General features: G+C 41.8%; 1 protein-coding gene and 1 non-coding gene across 2 annotated transcripts in view; one reads left to right on the top strand and one right to left on the bottom strand.

Moving 5' to 3' along the window:
- Positions 1 to 21,803, top strand: part of LOC126273174 (homeobox protein AKR-like) — an 865,473-nt gene that overhangs the window by 118,768 nt on the left and 724,902 nt on the right. The gene's annotated exons all lie outside the window — the stretch shown is intronic.
- Trnaq-cug (transfer RNA glutamine (anticodon CUG)) lies at positions 4,299 to 4,370 on the bottom strand. The gene has a single exon. It is a non-coding gene; the product is annotated as a tRNA-Gln (tRNA).

Below are 21,803 nucleotides of genomic sequence, written 5' to 3'. Positions count from 1 at the left end.
ACACTTAAGATTTTATGGCTTCGGCACCACGTTTTCCTGCTATGGGCATTTGCGTCACCGATGAGCAGGTTTGGGATTGCAGCTGGCCGCACAGTTCCCTCCTTATGGAGCTCCGTTTGTGTTTTTTGGTGCTGACAGAGTTCGACAGTGTGACATACAGTTCTGCAGTGTCTTTTGCAGCTGTCGTCCTGTTATTTATCCTCACAGTCCCTGTAATGACTGCCACCTTCATTCAACATACGCGTCTGCGTTTCGACTTAGTGAATGATGTTTTCCACTTTCATTGTATGTGGTATAAATCTTCGATACTGTGCCTCTTGAAACACCAAATATTCGGCTACCTTAGTTAAGGAAGCGCCCACCATAGCAGCACCAACAACTTGCCCATAGTCGAATCCATTTGGCTCCGATGCAATGCATTCACAACTATACAGAACAGTATTTTGACCACGATTGACACTTGCGACGCATTGAGGACATTGTACAGGTGTCATTCGTCATCAAAACATGCAGGCTTGGCTAGCATCTGCATTTATGTTCAAATATGTTTGATGCTTTTGTCCAACCATTGTAAGTGAAAACCCTGAAAGTGGCAAAATAACAGAAGTTTAGTATACCGACGTACTTGCATACAAATCGAGTATCCGAATAGTAATTGCATATTTGACTTCAAAATACTCATTTGAAGCACCATTTCTACACTCGTTCTCTGTCGTGGTGTAGGGATGCAGTCTCCATGTTTGGCTGGTTAGTAATTCGTCTATTGTGGGTTTTCTGTCGCATCCGTAGTAGGTGTGTTTACCATATTTACGATCGAAGGTGTTAGTTAATTGAATAAGGCCGTCGTAAATTGTTAGGAGAAAGTTGCGGTGACAAAAGCTGCAGGTGGTTCGTCATATAATTGAAGGGATCAGCGAAAGAAAGTGTCTAATCACAAGAGCGTGCGTCGAGGGTTGCATGCTACATGTTCTGGTAAATTCTAAGACAAGAACGTAAATACATTTAGAGGAAACAATTAATATGGTTGACAGTTTTTCTAGCGATACATATGTAACCACGGGGTACAAACAAGTGGTAAATTAGAAAACAACACATAATGTGATCACTCTGATCCTTACGAAATTGGGAGTTGGCCGTTTCTTCTGTTGTCACTTCAATTATTATCTAAATTTGGATGGGTTTATCTAAAAGAGACATTTAAAACCTAAAAACAATGGCTAATATGGTCACAAAGTTGGTCAATTCTTAATGTCTAAAAATATACACACCACTGTCATATTTTTTTAAAAAATAAATGACTCCTAACTTTCCAATTAGTTAATTTCTCAAGTATGGATTTACACGTGCAGCTACAGCACATATATTCAACTTTTCATAGACCTGCCATCGGTGTAACTAAAAACATCCAGAATGTAGTAGTGTCCTGTGCAGCCACTGTACATTCGTTAGAGATGTTGTAAACACAAAAGAAATTCAGTGTGTCCCTATGAACATTGGAAAGCGTTAGTATTACATAAAAGAATAACGAATCAGCTAACTGAAAAAGTAGCTGGTCCAAACGTATCTTTATTTATTTCGAAAGTGGGATGAAATTAACAGATATTTAAATAGACAGCTCTGTCCATAAGTTTGCCGTGTTGAGGACGTGAGACCACTTTCACCAGAAGACCTGTAAACAATATCCACATATTGACGACAAGCTAACTTTTTATGGTATTTCAAACGATATTTGTTCTGAGAGGCAGGAGCAACTAAACTTAAAAAACGAATGGAGTAACATACATAGAACCTGTTGACAAGTTTTTATTTTTCGGTGATTGGGAATTTCACTCATTAAATTCTTATCGGGTCTTCAGCCGGATCAAACTGTCATCTGCATAATCGAATCCGTTCTCACCTAATGATGGCTGCCGGATGGACCGCGGAAATATTGCGTGCAGATGACAGTTTGACCGACAAGGATCTGGTATGTTAATACGGCGGGAAAGGCCACATAGCCACAGGGAATTTCACTGTTTTCTGGAAATCGTCTTAAAGGGTTAATTATGTCATTTTATGCCGATAACATTCTTTTTTCAGTCATGAATTTCAATATTTAGAAAAACGGAAATGAAATATAAATAATTCGAAAGCCCAGTAAAACGTTCCGTTTGAGTCATGTGATGTTTCTGAAGTCATTGATCAGCACCTTGCTTCTCACAGTGACGTCTTGTTTGGAACTTCTAAAAATGAGTTACAAATGGTGTGCAATACCACACTGTACAAATACATGTGTACGAACTCTTGAAAATTTGTTCTAGAGCGTCCCAAAGAGCGATAATATGTGTAAAATGTGGTTGCAACTCGGTCATAGACATCCAGAGTGGTCACCAGGTGAATTATTTCTGTTACGGCGATTTTAATGGAGCGTAATGGGAAGCGTGTTGGCTTATTAAGCAATGCTCCCAAGATTGATCGTAATGGGGAGGAAATTCATCACTTCTTCTTTCATTTTTCTTAAAAAAAAAATACTGCTCTCTTCTTAAATTTACTTTATTCGTAAGCAGTTATGCCAGAGCTTTAAATTCTGTATCATATTAATTTATTAATTTATTATTTTCATTTACTAGCTTTATTTTGTGTCTGATAAATATGAGATGAATCACAAGGATGATTTTAAGAAACTTTATTTCATTCCTGATGTAACTCTTCTTCAAGAACCCGAGAAACCATTTAACAATTTCCGACCACATTATTCTCCCCAAACAAATCGGTGAACACAATAATTTGCCACTTCCAACTGTCTCCATTGAACCTGTTGGAAAGCTGTACGATATTGACAAATAGAAAATTTGAACATTGTTTGGAACCTACGAGGAATTGTAAAAGACCACAGCATTACGACAAAATAAAAGTTGGTCCTGCTTAAGCACTTTTAAATTATTGTATTTTAGCAGCAGTTAAGTTCGCAGTGGAGCAACAGATACTCTGAGGTTCCGCTGCGTCAATTACATATTTTGGAGTGTTATTATGCTCTCTGAAAATTTGAAATTTAAAAAAGAAGTACCTGGAAAACAGTAGTCGTTCTGGCGTCAAGCACAGTAATTAACAATCAGAATTATCTTCTAAATGGAAAAGTTTCCACTGTGTCACAAGTTGTCCTGGATAACCTTTTCAGCATGGTCCGAACAAACAATCCAATTTCGGGTTCCCTCAGTTTTTGACAATTCTGTGGCTTATTGCTGCGTCACAGTACCGCCGTCCCATTCGCCATGGAATGCAGTTTTCACGTTTGTTATTTCCGGTAAGTAAAAATCCGGGTTGTTTTTCAAGAACAAGGAGACAATAAACGCGTCAACTTTCAGAAGGTTCCCACTATAAGCCTTCACAAAGTTCCTTTCCATTGTTACTTTGAAGTTGTAAACGTGTTCTCAATCTCTAAATAACCAAATTGTTCGCAGAAAAAGTGGAATAGCGCTAGTAACTGCGGCTAACACTCATGTAACCCACGCACTCGTAGCCTATGACATCATCAGAGGTTCAGCCAGTAATGGAGCCTTTTCATTACATAACCAAATTTTGAAATTTAATGATTATTAAGCAGTAATTACAGAATATTGACCGAAAATTCTATTTGAATGTTATAATCATTCAGTATAACAACAATCGGACCCATATTTTGAACACACGAAAATGGCGCATTGACGGAAATTTCATTCGGTGTTAACCAATAAATAGAACACAAAATAGCGTAAAACTACACAGTGCCATATGTAGCACTCTGTAAGAGACTAAACTGTGTGGTCGGGTCCTCTAATACGACCGGTGCCCGAATTACGAGAATTAATTCCTGATTGAGATATGCGGAGAGGAATTACGCTATGTGGAACAAAGTAATAGAAGTAAATTATGCTCATAGCATGTCATCATAGTTTCTAAGTTGAAAGTTATACAGATTTCGTGGAAGGGAAATAAAAGGTTTGAACGGGCGTTACCCAGTAAACAGTTTTAACATGTTCGAAGACTGGTAAATAAATAAATGCAATTTAATGACGTGAGCTCGGCAAGGTCTGTTAACATGAGAATCAAGTTCGTTACAGGGAAAAAATTGTTTTTGATTTTTCTTTCCTTTTTCATTTTGTATCATTTTCTTCAATTTTATAAAAAACAATTCTCAGCTGAAATGGGAGGCACATTAGATCAGTACTCGATAAGCTTTAATGTATTACTTCTCAAGGTTGCGTTGTTATAATTGGTTAGTACTTATTTGATCTTAACTACCCATAGCATGTTGTATCCGACAGTAAAAATAAAAATTTAGGTCCCACCGAGATTTGAACTCGGATCGCTGGATTCAGAGTCCAGAGTGCTAACCATTACACCATGGGACCGCTTGTGAGGACATGACTGGCTACGTCAAAGCGTTTGAGGCCAGTGATTGGACGATTAGAAATGTTGTGTACGTAGAATGATTTTATGTATCTTTAGTATTTCAGCTCTCCTTTTTTTCCCTGTAGAACTGTTGTGTGCTGACTTTTGGATTGGATCAATACAGGAATTTCCTTCACTAGTAGAATCTGGTTTCGCAACGAGTAACATGTGCAACGACACAAGATACTGGATTTTCTTGTCGACATTTCATTTAGTCTGGATTACTGCCAAATACAACGACTTTTGCAAAACCGTTTTTCTACGTATACATCCAATCTATTTTGTGAAGCATGAGTAACTTTTCTGAGTTTCTGCTATTTTGTTGATTGTTTTACGGTGCTGAGCTGGATAATTATTAGCTTGTGATCGCTCTCATACACATCAGTGCTATCGCTGTCGTTTTAAACTTCTGTCTCTAGAGACATCGCCAGTAAAACATGTCCCACTTTGTTTTGAAATTAGATCATATGAAATGCAAGTAAGTTGTGTTAATGTGTCGTCTTATGATGGTTTCAGAAGCATCGTGTACCGTTCTGAAGTTCCGTTTTACCGTTGTTGCCGTTTTCGGAAGATGAAGATGGTCATGGAGACCAATATAATTTGCTTTTTTATATTAAAAACGTAGTTTTTCCGCAAGAGTGGTTCACCACAGTACTGTCGCTGTTCCTCTGTTTACAAATCAATTGGCATACCAATTTACTATTGAATAACTTTAAATAGCAGAGAGCCAACAGTGACAAGGTTGTTGTAATTAGAACCGACCCAAAAAAAAAATCTCCTTTCAGTTTAAAAAAGATCACCAAAACTCCCAATAAAACCCTGTTACATGTAATTATAAAAATTTAACCAACAATCAAAATCTTACATAGCTAGCCTACACAAAGTAAAAAGAGCCATCATATTTCTGTTGCTTGGTTCTAAAAGGGTCAATGGGAAGAATCTTGGTTTTGAGTTATAAGCTTCTGAATATTTTCTGACAACTATTAACAATATATTTAGGGCTATTTGTTACTATCATTTTAGTAAATCAACTTAACTAAAGCTTGTTTTTAAATAATAAATTTGTAGAATATTCAACTTCAAAATTGAAGGACTTACAAGGACGCGGCCCTTTTTAACATCATGAACTCTCTTAAATTATTTGACATCGGCCCTTTGGACATCAGGGTCAGGTAAACTGAATAACCAGAAGCAGGTAATTTTAAGATAAATATTTCCTTGTACTCATTAATTAAATCACTTTATTGATTCCTCAAGAATTTAATAACTGACGGCAACTGCTACATGTTTCAAAAATCACATTTTATCACTGTAAATCGTGAAAACACTGTTTGGTCTTGTAATCAGAGGGAAAAGTGTTTATTCACATTTCTTAATGTCAGACAAATAATTTGCATAGACTATGGTTGATAACCGTAAAAGAGGAGAGAAAATATATCACTCATTTCCGTCATCATCACCATCCTCATCCTCCCCTTCGTAAGACATCTGTTTATCTCTTCCATCTGACTGGGTATTGGCTCTCAGGTGAGTGAAGTGCATGTAGAATGGACGACTGCTTACATTGATGTGTGGAAGGAGATGCCTTAAGTCCTTTAATTTCTTTTCGAAATGGGTATTATGGCATTAACCATGGACCTTGCCGTTGGTGGGAGGCTTGCGTGCCTCAGCGATACAGATAACCGTATCGTAGTTGCAACCACAACGGAGGGGTATTTGTTGAGAGGACAGACAAACGTGTGGTTCCTGAAGAGGGGCAGCAGCCTTTTCAGTAGTTGCAGGTGCAAAAGTCTGGATGATTGACTGATCTGGTCTTGTAACACTAACCAAAACGGCCTTGCTGTGCTGGTACTGCGCACGGCTGAAAGCAAGGGGAAACTACAGCCGTAATTTTTCCCGAGGGCATGCAGCTTTTTGTAGTCAAATTAAGTCGGGTGATACTGAGGGAATTAGATTAGGAAATGAGATACTTAAAGTAGTAACGGAGTTTTGCTATTTGGGGAGCAAAATAACTGATGATGGTCGAAGTAGAGAGGATATAAAACGTAGACTGGCAAAGGCAAGGAAAGTGTTTGTGAAGAAGAGAAATTTGTTAACATCGAGTATAGATTTAAGTGTCAGGAAGTCGTTTCTGAAACTATTTGTATGGATTGTAGCCAAGTATGGAAGTGAAACGTGGACGATAAATAGTGTGGACAAGAAGAGAATAGAAGCTTTCGAAATGTGGTGCTACAGAAGAATGCTGAAGATTAGATGGGTAGATCACTTAACTAATGAGGAGGTACTGAATAGAATTGGGGAGGAGAGGAGTTTGTGACACAACTTGACAAGAAGAAGGGACCGGTTGGTAGGACATGTTCTGAGGCATCAAGGGATCACAAATTTAGCATTGGAAGTCAGCGTGGAGTGTAAAAATCATATAGGGACTCCAAGAGATGAATACACGAAGCAGATTCAGAAGGATGTAGGATGCAGTAAGTACTGGGGGATGAAGAAGCTTGCACAGGGTAGGGTAGCATGGAGAGCTGCATCAAACCAGTCTCAGGACTGAAGACCACACCAACAACATGATAGCATCAGAAACAGACGCAAATTTTGGCCCAGACAAGCGTCGAGGTTTCTTTCTGTTCAGATCTGTCATCTTGAATGGTTCTTCTAAGAAGTAACTGTGTTTGTAGAAGACAATTTTTGGCATATCTGAGTGATACTTTATCCATTTTATCTTCTTCCAAACAATAGGATTCCTTCTGTGTTTATTTTCTTGTGCAGATAATGACCTCTCATCAAGTCTTTAAAGTTGTAGAAGTCCTTCTGTTCCAGCTCTATTGCAGTTATGTGTGGCTTATGCGTATTAATTTGGCCCAGTCTCTTGGCAGTTCTACTTCACTGTTGATGTTTTCTTTGTCTTCTCAGTGGCTGCGTGAACTGAGTCAGCTTCCAAATGAGTGTGCCCACTTCAAGACACTTGTGGTTGATTTCCAACCGTCTTCCCAGAATCATGAAATCTACCACTACTCTGAGAAACATGATGGCAATAAAATATTTATGTTATGTCTGGTACACGAATCGCTGTGCAGGTGTACCTCAACAATTTCGTCGGCCAGTTTCATCAAATAATCATATAGACAAGAAGCTGCTACTTTGCCACCTCTTCCTGCCACTGTTCCATTCCATATGTAACTTACGGGTGAACATTCTTTATGTCTCTTTACATAACTCCTGGAAATGGAAAAAAGAACACATTGACACCGGTGTGTCAGACCCACCATACTTGCTCCGGACACTGCGAGAGGGCTGTACAAGCAATGATCACACGCACGGCACAGCGGACACACCAGGAACCGCGGTGTTGGCCGTCGAATGGCGCTAGCTGCGCAGCATTTGTGCACCGCCGCCGTCAGTGTCAGCCAGTTTGCCGTGGCATACGGAGCTCCATCGCAGTCTTTAACACTGGTAGCATGCCGCGACAGCGTGGACGTGAACCGTATGTGCAGTTGACGGACTTTGAGCGAGGGCGTATAGTGGGCATGCGGGAGGCCGGGTGGACGTACCGCCGAATTGCTCAACACGTGGGGCGTGAGGTCTCCACAGTACATCGATGTTGTCGCCAGTGGTCAGCGGAAGGTGCACGTGCCCGTCGACCTGGGACGGGACCGCAGCGACGCACGGATGCACGCCAAGACCGTAGGATCCTACGCAGTGTCGTAGGGGACCGCACCGCCACTTCCCAGCAAATCAGGGACACTGTTGCTCCTGTGGTATCGGCGAGGACCATTCGCAACCGTCTCCATGAAGCTGGGCTACGGTCCCGCACACCGTTAGGCCGTCTTCCGCTCACGCCTCAATATCGTGCAGCCCGCCTCCAGTGGTGTCGCGACAGGCGTGAATGGAGGGACGAATGGAGACTGTCGTCTTCAGCGATGAGAGTCGCTTCTGCCTTGGTGCCAATGATGGTCGTATGCGTGTTTGGCGCCGTGCAGGTGAGCGCCACAATCAGGACTGCATACGACCGAGGCACACAGGGCCAACACCCGGCATCATGGTGTGGGGAGCGATCTCCTACACTGGCCGTACACCTCTGGTGATCGTCGAGGGGACACTGAATAGTGCACGGTACATCCAAACCGTCATCGAACCCATCGTTCTACCATTCCTAGACCGGCAAGGGAACTTGCTGTTCCAACAGGACAATGCACGTCCGCATGTATCCCGTGCCACCCAACGTGCTCTAGAAGGTGTAAGTCAACTACCCTGGCCAGCAAGATCTCCGGATCTGTCCCCCATTGAGCATTTTTGGAACTGGATGAAGCGTCGTCTCACGCGGTCTGCACGTCCAGCACGAACGCTGGTCCAACTGAGGCGCCAGGTGGAAATGGCATGGCAAGCCGTTCCACAGGACTACATCCAGCATCTCTACGATCGTCTCCATGGGAGAATAGCAGCCTGCATTGCTGCGAAAGGTGGATATACACTGTACTAGTGCCGACATTGTGCATGCTCTGTTGCCTGTGTCTATGTGCCTGTGGTTCTGTCAGTGTGATCATATGATGTATCTGACCCCAGGAATGTGTCAATAAAGTTTCCCCTGCCTTGGACAATGAATTCACGGTGTACATATTTCAATTTGCAGGAGTGTAGATGATCAAGTTGAAGGTCCAAAGTTGTCCTTTATAAAATGCCATACCACAGTGTAGAAAAGGAGTGGCAAACATTTCTGCATATCAAAGGCCAGGGTTACTGCATTGGAATTTTGCTCAGTTTTCTTTTTATCACTATCTTTCTGATCGTAAGCAGCCTGGGCTAAATCGAAATTTTGCTGTCGTTCCATTTCAACCTTACAACGTTCAGCATCATCAGCGCAATTCTTGAGTAACATGACGGATTTGTCACATTTTGCACAAGTGTCAGTCTTTGTTTGTGGAAGCTAAGATTGAAACAGATCACAAAAACTCTTCGATAACACGCTTTGCTTCTCGGCATCATACCTTTGGTTTGGCAAAATTCTTGATAGAGCCGGTACATTATTGAAATATTCAAGTCTGGAGATAAATAAATTTTAGAAGAATGAGATCGAGAATAATGGCTTTCGTAGGAAGGGAACATATTAATGCCTTCCTTTATTAAATCAATGTCGTCTGATGGAACTTCCGGATGATTAGAATGTTTACTACGTCAATCTTCAGAACACTCCCCTTCGGAGCCCCGTCTTTTCTCCACAATTACTCTTACCTACGTTTGTGTTCTTTTCCTCAAGACACATAATTAGCTAGGAACTGATTTTGATGTCCTGGGGACAATTTGTAATATTTTATGAACATTTTCTCTCTCTCATCGTCATTTACTTTTCCTCGGCAATTTTTCCTGCAATTGCAAGATGATTGCAGAACTTAAGCGGGTATAACTTTTACTTTCGACGTCACGTATTCCGTTCCTTCAGTTTTCAATTCTTTCCTCCTATTTTTCTCCCTTAATTTTTCGTATCACTTTCTTTTTTTGGATGAATCCCGTGGATCACATTTCTTCCTCCCCCTTCCACTGAACATTGTTGTTTCATTGCCAGGCTGCTGTTGAATTAGATCAATTTCTTCAATCCCTGAATATCTTTTAACTGTCTTTCTTACAGCTGTATTCCCTCCATCATTGCTTTTATCACTACTTTCGCCTCCACTTGGAACATATTCATCAGAATCTTCAAACACATTTTCATCAGAACTTGAAAGCACGTCTGTCAATAATGAGGAACATGCATTTCCTTCTGTACTGGTACTGAATACTGTACTGTATTGGTACTAGGTTAAAGAAAATAAAAATGAAATAAATTTAATAGGCGGTTGATAATATTTTAGATTGGCATTAAATAGAGGTACCAGTCAATTTATGGTCTTGTGTTGCAAAAATTAGGAATATATATGCTACAGATACCAGTTTATTTTAGTAAAATTACCTTCGAGGCGAAGTGACGACTTCAGCAGTAAAATTTCAGGTGCAGTTTGTTCCTCAAGCGCTTCCTTATCGCACCTGTGAAACATGATGTTTGTGTCCCCCAAGACTATGTAGACTCGACACTAACAATGCGCCAAATGACTATGGGAATTGCTAAAGTAACAACTCTTATTATCATGTTTTCCCGCCAGATTTAAGTCCAATGTCACAGCACTGTTTCAATTGTTGAAACCATCTCTCAGCAAAAAAAAAAGGCCAATGTCAACATTAGCCCTTCTTACAACAAATGTAAAATAAGAAGGAGGGCCAATGTCAAGATTGGCCCTTTTATGCCGATTGGAAACTTGGTAAAACACTTTCTCAGAAGTATGAAAAGGACCAAAATATATTTGTGTCGTTAATATCAATGCTAAAATTAACTCTACATCCAACAAATACACAAGGTCCATCCACAAGGGCAGTAGCGGCAACAGATTTAATTGGTATGCGGTTCTTCTTATCACCAGCTGTTGTAGCAAACTCGATGTTCTCGATCGTTTTATACACTGTAGACGATAGGCAATTATGTCTCTGTCGACAAAACTTTCTAGTCCTGGTACAGATGGAGTACTAGACCCACCTCGTACAATAGCTACTGTAAGCCAACCATGACTGTAATCCAAATAAATACAGATTCATTTAGAGAAACTTTCCTCTTATTACGAGTATACAACACAAGTGGAGATGGCGACATATATGCGGATTTACCAAAGTCTTTATTAGCCAATTCAGCCATATGATAAGTACGATAGGCAATTATGTCTCTGTCGACAAAACTTTCTAGTCCTGGTACAGATGGAGTACTAGACCCACCTCGTACAATACAACTGCTAAAAAAAAAAACTCCCAACCTAACCTCAAGTGGGCTACGCTACAGATCAATTGGTCTTGTAGATCAATTTATTTATGAAAATACAAAGTACAGTCACCAACAAACTTAACGTACTCACATACACCTTTACCCTTAATCCAAATAAATACAGATTCATTTAGAGAAACTTTCCTCTTATTACGAGTATACAACACAAGTGGAGATGGCGACATATATGCGGATTTAGCAAAGTCTTTATTAGCCAATTCAGCCATATGATAAGTACGATAGGCAATTATGTCTCTGTCGACAAAACTTTCTAGTCCTGGTAGAGATGGAGTACTAGACCCACCTCGTACAATAGCTACTGTAAGCCAACCATTACCATGACCGAAAGTGTCGTTAATATCAATGCTAAAATTAACTCTACATCCAACAAATACACAAGGTCCATCGACAAGAGCAGTAGCGGCAACAGATTTAATTGGTATGCGGTTCTTCTTATCACCGGATGTTGTAGCGAACTCGATGTTCTCGATGGTTTTATACACTGTAGACCGATTACGACGAATGTATCTCCTTCGGTCTACAGTGTATAAAACCATCGAGAACATCGAGTTCGCTACAACATCCGGTGATAAGAAGAACCGCATACCAATTAAATCTGTTGCCGCTACTGCTCTTGTCGATGGACCTTGTGTATTTGTTGGATGTAGAGTTAATTTTAGCATTGATATTAACGACACTTTCGGTCATGGTAATGGTTGGCTTACAGTAGCTATTGTACGAGGTGGGTCTAGTACTCCATCTGTACCAGGACTAGAAAGTTTTGTCGAAATCCAACAAATACACAAGGTCCATCCACAAGGGCAGTAGCGGCAACAGATTTAATTGGTATGCGGTTATTCTTATCACCAGCTGTTGTAGCAAACTCGATGTTCTCGATCGTTTTATACACTGTAGACCGATTACGACGAATGCCGCCGACATGCCACGAAGGAGATACATTCGTCGTAATCGGTCTACAGTGTATAAAACGATCGAGAACATCGAGTTTGCTACAACAGCTGGTGATAAGAAGAACCGCATACCAATTAAATCTGTTGCCGCTACTGCCCTTGTGGATGGACCTTGTGTATTTGTTGGATGTAGAGTTAATTTTAGCATTGATATTAACGACACTTTCGGTCATGGTAATGGTTGGCTTACAGTAGCTATTGTACGAGGTGGGTCTAGTACTCCATCTGTACCAGGACTAGAAAGTTTTGTCGACAGAGACATAATTGCCTATCGTACTTATCATATTGCTGAACTTGCTAATAAAGATTTTGGTAAATCCGCATATATGTCGCCATCTCCACTTGTGTTGTATACTCGTAATAAGAGGAAAGTTTCTCTAAATGAATCTGTATTTATTTGGATTAAGGGTAAAGGTGTATGTGAGTATGTTAAGTTTGTTGGTGACTGTACTTTGTATTTTCATAAATAAATTGATCTACAAGAGAAAACAACTTCAACAGATTTGTTAACACATTCAATGTGGCCTAAATTAACTGTTAAACCACGTACACAGAGGAAATATGTGATAATGACAAAAGCCAAAAAATATTTTTCTACTAATGATTTGTCTAAGCTTACTGATCTTAGTAATATTTATGATCAAACTGAAGTCTGTGATTCTTTCAAAACTTGGAGATTACTTGTAGCTTGTATTCCTGAATTTGATGAGCTTAACAGTGAAGAAAAGAATCGTATGAATGAGTATTCAATTGAATGGAAATATTCTGTTAATTTTGTATGGAAATTTGCTAGACGTGTAAGTAAGTTTTAATAAATTGTTTCAGATCCAACAATTCCTACGTGGTGTTGAAATTCATTTCTCTCCAATTGACCCAGAACACAACCTCACCTGCTTGACTGTTGCTCATATGTATACTGTATACAGACTGCTTCGCCGGCAACATCTTAAAACCACAGTATCTCTCGTCCTATGTGGCTTAGACATTGGCCGTTTTAACATTATGAAGAGCACGTGAAACTTATGCCGTACACCAATAAAACCAGTTTTGAGAAATATTGACATTGGCCCCTTTAGAACCAAGCCACAGATTTAGTGAAGGCAAATGTTTACTGCCACAAGAATTTATAGTGTTTTAACTTCTATTCCATTACGTCTATAAGAAACAGTTAATAACATTTACACTTCCAGAAAAAGGACTTTATCTTTTAGAATAGTAAGGACTGTAAATTTCGGTTTAATCTTTCCGGGAGCATGCAGAAATATATATATCTTCACTAATTTCTCGGCTCTTTTCTCTCCTAAATTATTTCTTAATTTTCACCAACCAAGCCCGTAGGTGAAAAAGTTTTTCTCGATGGACATAGTGCTGTCAGGGCAAGGAATGAGGCTTTTCACAAAAGAAATGGATCCTGTTCATCAGTTTCCTTTTCTGCTTATTTTCAGCCCCATTTTCTTCCAACATTTGTTGGATGAAACTGTGTTACAGTTATTTCAGAGAACTTAGTGTCAGGAAAATAATCAGAATTAGCAATCCTAGAAAAAAAAAAACTTGCAATTCACTCTGAATGCCTCTCTATGATCCAGTTTTCTGCACTTTCTCCTTGTTCAGCAGTTAATCCTCTCCCTTAAATCTCGGATGTAACATTTTCGCAAGATAGTGAAAGGGTTCTACTATTAATCGGAACTCTTAGTAGCTTTTTTAAAACGTGACTGACAAATAAACAGTTGACTCTCACTTATAAGTATGTTGGAGTCACCTAATCGCGGGTTTTGCCGCAATCATTACGTATAAATTTTTCATTCTTTTTTGTTTGCTCCCAGAGATGGCTGTTGCGAAACTAGTGAATAAACTTTTTTTCCATGTTCTTGGCATTTGGTAAACACCCTCCAAGTCTGGCTCTTTCCCATTTTTATGAAAAGCTTTCCCATTTCAGTTTGGTTATCGCCTCTGAGACTATATACGTCCTTTGATATTCTCAAATTATTTACCTGGCTGCCAGCCGTTGCACTTTTTGTGACTGATTTGATAGTAATCTTAACATTGCGACTGCTCTCATACCCCGAAGCCATATACTCCATCATTCATGTATAACTCTCGTGAGCCCTCTACAGTGCATGCTGGAGAGTAATTCATATCCCTATTACGGGTTAGTTTTCCGATTCCATTGGCGATTGGAGCAGGGGAAGCATGACTGACTGTGTGTCTCAGTACATTCTGTGTTTCGTCGCGGTGGTCCGGAAAATCGTTGGGGGCAATAAAGTATTGTTGCAATCTACATGGGATACCCGTATTTACCTAACCTTCAGAGAGCATATTTCGTCTTTCCTCCAGCGCCGGGGAAGTAAATATCGAGTGGGTTCCCCAATACTGTGAAACTGACCCTAACAGCAGAACTCTAAATTGCTCCGATCGCTCCATGCTGACGTGATGAGGATCACAAACACGCTAGTAGTATTTAGGAACCGTAAGAGTGTCTAAGGCAGTTGCCATTGCGTGTTCTATATTTCCCAATAAATCTGTTGCCTACCGACCTCGCTACAACATACTTTGTCTGTTCGTGCTACTTCTCGTTGTTTCATTATATAACACTGATAGGTTTAACTGGTGAGACTTTCCGCTGTTACTGTAACCGAATGTTGTGGGTGCGATATTTTTGTACTATCCCACGATTAAGACGCGTTGCCATTCACCACACCAAATGAGAATTATATTCAGTCTATTCTGAATTTCCTTACAAATACTGAGAAGATGCACTTTGTATCCGATTAGGTCTTTATACACTCCTGGAAATTGAAATAAGAACATTGTGAATTCATTGTCCAAGGAAGGGGAAACTTTATTGACACATTCCTGGGGTCAGATACATCACATGATCACACTGGCAGAACCACAGGCACATAGACACAGGCAACAGAGCATGCACAATGTCGGCACTAGTACAGTGTATATCCACCTTTCGCAGCAATGTAGGCTGCTATTCTCCCATGGAGACGATCGTAGAGATGCTGGATGTAGTCCTGTGGAACGGCTTGCCATGCCATTTCCACCTGGCGCCTCAGTTAGACCAGCGTTCGTGCTGGACGTGCAGACCGCGTGATACGACGCTTCATCCAGTTCCAAAAATGCTCACTGGGGGACAGATCCGGAGATCTTGCTGGCCAGGGTAGTTGACTTACACCTTCTAGAGCACGTTGGGTGGCACGGGATACATGCGGACGTGCATTGTCCTGTTGGAACAGCAAGTTCCCTTGCCGGTCTAGGAATGGTAGAACGATGGGTTCGATGACGGTTTGGATGTACTGTGCACTATTCAGTGTCCCCTCGACGATCACCAGAGGTGTACGGCCAGTGTAGGAGATCGCTCCCCACACCATGATGCCGGGTGTTGGCCCTGTGTGCCCCGGTCGTATGCAGTCCTGATTGTGGCGCTCACCTGCACGGCGCCAAACACGCATACGACCATCATTGGCACCAAGGCAGAAGCGACTCTCATCGCTGAAGACGACACGTCTCCATTCGTCCCTCCATTCACGCCTGTCGCGACACCACTGGAGGCGGGCTACACGATGTTGGGGCGTGAGCGGAAGACGGTCTAACGGTGTGCGAGACCGTAGCCCAGATTCATGGAGACGGTTGCGAATGGTCCTCGCCGATACCCCAGGAGCAACAGTGTCCCTAATTTGCTGGGAAGTGGCGGTGCGGTCCCCATCGGCACTTCGTAGGTTCCTACGGTCTTGGCGTGCATCTGTGCGTCGCTGCGGTCCGGTCCCAGGTCGACGGGCACGTGCACCTTCCGCCGACCACTGGCGACAACATCGATGTACTGTGGAGACCTCACGCCCCACGTGTTGAGCAATTCGGCGGTACGTCCACCCGGCCACCCGCATGCCTACTATACGCCCTCGCTCCAAGTCCGTCAACTGCACATACGGTTCACGTCCACGCTGTCGCGGCATGCTACCAGTGTTAAAGACTGCGATGGAGCTCCGTATGCCACGGCAAACTGGCTGACACTGACGGCGGCGGTGCACAAATGCTGCGCAGCTAGCGCCATTCGACGGCCAACACCGCGGTTCCTGGTGTGTTCGCTGTGCCGCGCGTGTGATCATTGCTTGTACAGCCCTCTCGCAGTGTCCGGAGCAAGTATGGTGGGTCTGACACACCGGTGTCAATGTGTTCTTTTTTCCATTTCCAGGAGTGTAGAAATTTGTACTGAGAACACACTAGTTCTCTCTTTAGGGCATACTGTTACTTCCTATGTTTCTATGATCAGTTGATGTACAGAATATCAATGGCAGCAGTTGGACAAGTGGCAGTGTTGTTCGTTGTTGAATACGTTTGGCAATCCAACTTAGACAGAAATAACCTTTTGACCTATATATACAAATATCAAGAGTCAAAGGTGCTTCCTAAATGGATGCCGATTTTTGTCACAAAGTTTCCCTTTTTGCAGGAATTTCATTGTGTTCAGTCTGAGAATATCTTGCAGGCATTTTGGTCTGTAATAGACATTAGCGGAGTGACTTAAACTCTTTTTTTAGTGTTATCGCTGCTCGAGTAATTTGTCGCACATGTAAACCATGTAGTGTGAAACCAAGAGTTTCGTCAGCGTCTCTTGCTTCATTTGTATTTATTTGTTATACCACACTTACTGAGTGAAGATTATTGACCGATGTGGCCCTGTGCTAAGACTCTGCACTCCTATGCGGGAAGGTAGCGGTTCAAATTTCCGTGTACCACCCAAATTTTGATTTCCCGTGATTCACGAAACAGCCCAAGGTGAATGTCAGGATGGTTCCTTCGAAAGGACGTGGCCAATTTCTTTCCTTATTCTTTCCCAATATGAATTTGTACCCCTTCTCTAGTGACCTCCACGTCGGCGGATTGTTAAATCTTAAGGTCTCTTATTGAAGATCCAGAGAAAAGTAGTGTGTGCCATTATAACTTGTCGACGTCAGAGGTAGCAATAACAGCATGTTTGTGAGTTCGTAGGCGCCAGAATGTTTCTGGAAAGTAAGATTAACATGGCGTGACATTCTGCCCCATACAAGCCATGTTGAAACGACAGTGATGCATGTGGGGAACCAGTTGATAGAAAAATGTTATATTTAGCAACGAGAGGATACTGCTAGACGCACTGCGAACACAGCTGATAGCCATGTTATCCTAAAGGCCGTAGCGGGCCGTACAGTTAAAAGGCGGGCCGCAAGATGAGACGCAGGCCCGTGAGGTGACGAAGGGGGGTCATCCCAAATTCCTCACGGCAGCGTGAGTCACGGCGACAATCATCGCAAGTTGAATCGCAGTTTCAATACGCTGTTTGCTGTGGAACTTTGGCTTTGGCAGAGATGGCGACTACTTCTGCCATGTTAATAGTTATAAGTTCAGAATCGGATTCCGATTCTGAGTTTGAGTTCGAAACGGTGTGTTATATCGCTTTGATGAAACTGGCTACAGGTTCTCACGCCGAAGAAGACACGAGGAGGACCATATGGCGTGAGTCAGAAGGGGCAGAGTAGCTGGTGAGAAAAGCCCTTGCTGTCGCCAGGGCTACTGTATGTATAGCGAGAAATGGGCAAATTTCATTATTATCAATTAACAGAAACCATATTTTCATAGCAGAAACAGAATCCTATTAGTCATAAGGACTATCCAACAACAAATCAATTTAAATAGTGCTCATATATCTTCGTGTCATCGCTCGGTCGACAGTTTCGATTCTATATTGATATCAATGACGTGGTTAAATCCATTCCGTTTTCACTGGTGGATATGGACGGCTACACGCTAGTAAGGAATGATATTGTAAGGGACCTAGGCATCTTTTTTGCTAAACATTAACCAGGACAGAGCACATCACGAAAATTTGCTACAGAGTTTTAACAATGTCAATGTTAACAACGAATTACAATGCAACTTATCATTTCGTATGTCCGTTTCTTTGGTCACTTCCTCCCACTTCTCAGCTTTAAGCTTCGTTTTCAAGTAATCTTCATGGCTTGTATCATACAGAACATTGCGAACACGAACGGCTTCAATTAGCTTTTCTTCCATTTCGAACTACCAACAGCCAGAACCACCGTGAGCTTCGCAGTAAACTGCGTACAGGAAACTGCGGTCCGCAGGGTCACCAAGCGCAGGAACTGTGTCACGTCACGCTGCGCTCTAACTTGCGCAGGACCACTCAGTTGTGTGGTTCGCAAAAACTCACCGTGAGTCACCCTGCGTCACCTCACGGACCTGCGTCTCATCTTGCGGCCAGGCTTATAAGCAGTGTTGGCCCAAAGCTGTAGCATTGTATCGGGTGTGAAACTGTCTGCGTCGACAGTTTAACGCCGTCTGCTGCCCGATGGACTTAACGGCACACAAGCCATGCGTCGGCTTCAATTTTCCGGAAACCACGAACTCCTCATTTTGCAATGGACACATTGATGTCGTCGTCAGCGTGTTGAATGGCAAAATGGTGGTTTTCCCGTAAGTCCAACTGCAACTTGTCCTACAGTGTTCGCTACACACGTGCTAGAGGCTACTGTGATAACTGCAAGCTGGCAGCCTACATTTCTGCGCGACCTAATATGCGACCGACAAGTATGACGATTTGGGGTACAACTGAATACAACATGTGAGTGTATGAAGGTAATCTGAATCGCAACCCCGTTCTTTCAAACAGCTGTACGTGGCATATTTCAGTAGGATAAAGGCCAGTTACATGTGGCTTGGAATGTACATGCCTTCTTCGTTGAACGTTGTTGTTGTTGTGGTCTTCAGTCCAGAGACTGGTTTGATGCAGCTCTCCATGTTGCTCTATCCTGTGCAAGCTTCTTCATCTCCCAGTACCTACTGCAACCTACATCCTTCTGAATCTGTTCAGTGTATTCATCTCTTGGTCTTCCTCTACGATTTTTACCCTCCACGCTGCCCTCCAATACTAAATTGGTGATCCCTTGATGCCTCAGAATATGCCCTACCAACCGATCCCTTCTTCTGGTCAAGTTGTCCCACAAACTTCTCTTCTCCCCAATCCGATTCAATACTTCCTCATTAGTTATGTGATCTACCCATCTAATCTTCAGCATTCTTCTGTAGCACCACATTTCGAAAGCTTTTATTCTCTTCTTGTCCAGACTAGTTATCGTCCATGTTTCACTTCCATACATGGCTACACTCCATACAAATACTTTCAGAAATGACTTCCTGACACTTAAATCTATACTCGATGTTAACAAATTTCTCTTCTTCAGAAACGCTTTCCTTGCCATTGCCAGTCTATATTTTGTATCCTCTCTACTTCGACCATCATCAGTTATTTTACTTCCTAAATAGCAAAACTCCTTTAATACTTTAAGCGTCTCATTTCCTAATCTAATTCCCACAGCATCACCCGATTTAATTCGACTACGTTCCATTATCCTCGTTTTGCTTTTGTTGATGTTCATCTTATATCTTAGGCACCATGTATTATATGTCCCTTCGAAGTGTGTGATATATAGTCGGTCATCAGCCTGTGATTGCAACCGCCGTAGAAGCTTTATGGGTTGATATACAAACCGCGAGTGCGATTGATCACATGTGTATTGTATATACATATTTTGTGGTAAGAGGTCATTTCAGAATGATGCATTTTTCGTGGTACTACTATTTTCACAAACTTTAGCATGTTAGTGGCTGCTTGTGTGTTTTCCCAATGACACAAACTCTTTTTGTCAACTAGACTATCGTTTGTACAGGATGTTTCAGAACAAATCTTTAAAAATCTGGAGACAGGTTCCTCACAACAAAACAAAAAAAAGGTGCAGTAAATATGGGCTCTAAAATGTATAGGGTACTTTAATGGTTATAAGCACTAGTTCATGCTGAACACTGTAAAACGCATCTATTGTACTGCAAGTTCCTCGTTTTTCATATTTTGGGAGAAGTTAATACGGACCAAAACAAAACAAAAAAAAATGTCCAGTAACCGTGGCCTCTAAAGTGCACTCCTGAAGAGCACTTATTCAGCAGAAGAGATGTGTTTCAAAGTAGCGAAGATGAATAAATGCCATAGCTCCTAAGGTACGCATTTTAGAGTCCGTTTTTACTCGACTTTTTTTCTTGTTTTGGAGTAAGCAACATTTCCCTAAAATTTTAAAACCTCATTCTGATACACACTGTAAAGTCACTGTAGCTATGAAACGAGTATTAGCATAATTGTTTGCCTTTTTATAGAAGACGTGAGGTGTACTTGTTCCCAATATAACACAATTGTTTATTGTACATTCGGGGCAGTTTTTCTGGAAATTGTCTGAGAATACACCGAGAATTATTTCACAAGTCTTATCGTCTCAGTCGCAATTGCTGAAAGTGTAGTTCTAGTATGCTCGACAAGCAGTGGAGTATCGATCTTCAACCGTTTGAATGATTCTGCTTCTAAAGATCTGTGGGCACAAACAATTAAAAATCTGTGTTCGCCTTGGCTGGTTACTATAGCTCAGAATCAATCACTCTAAGATTCGATCTTGTCCTCGCCAGCCATTGTGTTTTTACTTACTGTGACGTAATCTCCATCATCTGGAGACTAACTTACATGTGTTGGACAGAAAATGGAAACAACGCGAGAAATGCGTGTTTGAAAATAAATGAAGCCTGCAGGCTGCGTTATTGTATTTGACCACGAAAGGCACCTTTGCAATGTCCTCAAGACCTTGCAAGTGTCAGTGGCGGACACAGCAGTGTTCTGTGCAGTTGTAAGTGCATTACGTCGGAGCTAAGCGAATACTAAACGAGGGAAATTTAAGAAAAATAAAGAGGACGAGAGCTGCAAAAGTCATTGCAGAGCTGAATGTCACACCCGCGAAAGCTGCCAGCACCGGAATGAAGAAGAAGTAACGAAGCGAACTCCAACAGCCCCGAACTGGAAAACATGGTGCTGAAGCCATGAACCTGGACTGTGCAGTAATGGAAGAAATCATTTGATCGGATGAGTCTTGTTCCATACTGTTTCCGACTTCTAGCTGCGTTTACGTCCCGAGAGTGAAACATAACGAGGGTTTGGTGGTGATCGGGACAGCAATACCGTGGTATTCCATGGGCCCCATTGTTACTCTGCAATATCGCGTTACTTTAGCTGATCAGGTTCATCCCATGATGCAGGGTGTCCGAAAAGTCATTCCCTGATTGAAGTAAGATGCATATATGAAACTGGTGTCTAATTGTTTACAAACTATCAAAGTTTTTTTTCACACATCAGTAAACTTCCACATGAGCACCCTTCGTAACCCTTGGTAGCACGTAGCACATCTAGGCGATATTCAATTTCCGTCCACACATTAGCCAACATCACTACAGGGATCGATTCAACGACTGTGCTTATCCGTTGCCGCAGGGTTTCAAGATCTGGTACACGTGTTCGGTAGACCTCATCCTTGACATAACCCCATAAAAAGAAGTCTAATGGGGTTATGTCAGGAGAGCGTGGAGGCCAAACCGTTGGCCCATAAAGACCAATCCATCGCCCAGGAAAGGTCATATCGAGATAAGCACGGACGTCGGAACCCCAATGAGGCGGTGCACCGTCTTGCTGAAATAAGACATCGGGGGAA

Source organism: Schistocerca gregaria, chromosome 5, assembly GCF_023897955.1.
Source record: "Schistocerca gregaria isolate iqSchGreg1 chromosome 5, iqSchGreg1.2, whole genome shotgun sequence".
Classification (NCBI taxonomy): domain Eukaryota; kingdom Metazoa; phylum Arthropoda; class Insecta; order Orthoptera; family Acrididae; genus Schistocerca; species Schistocerca gregaria.
The sequence above is the reverse complement of the archived record's forward strand: the minus strand, read 5'-3'. Positions and strand labels throughout refer to the sequence as shown.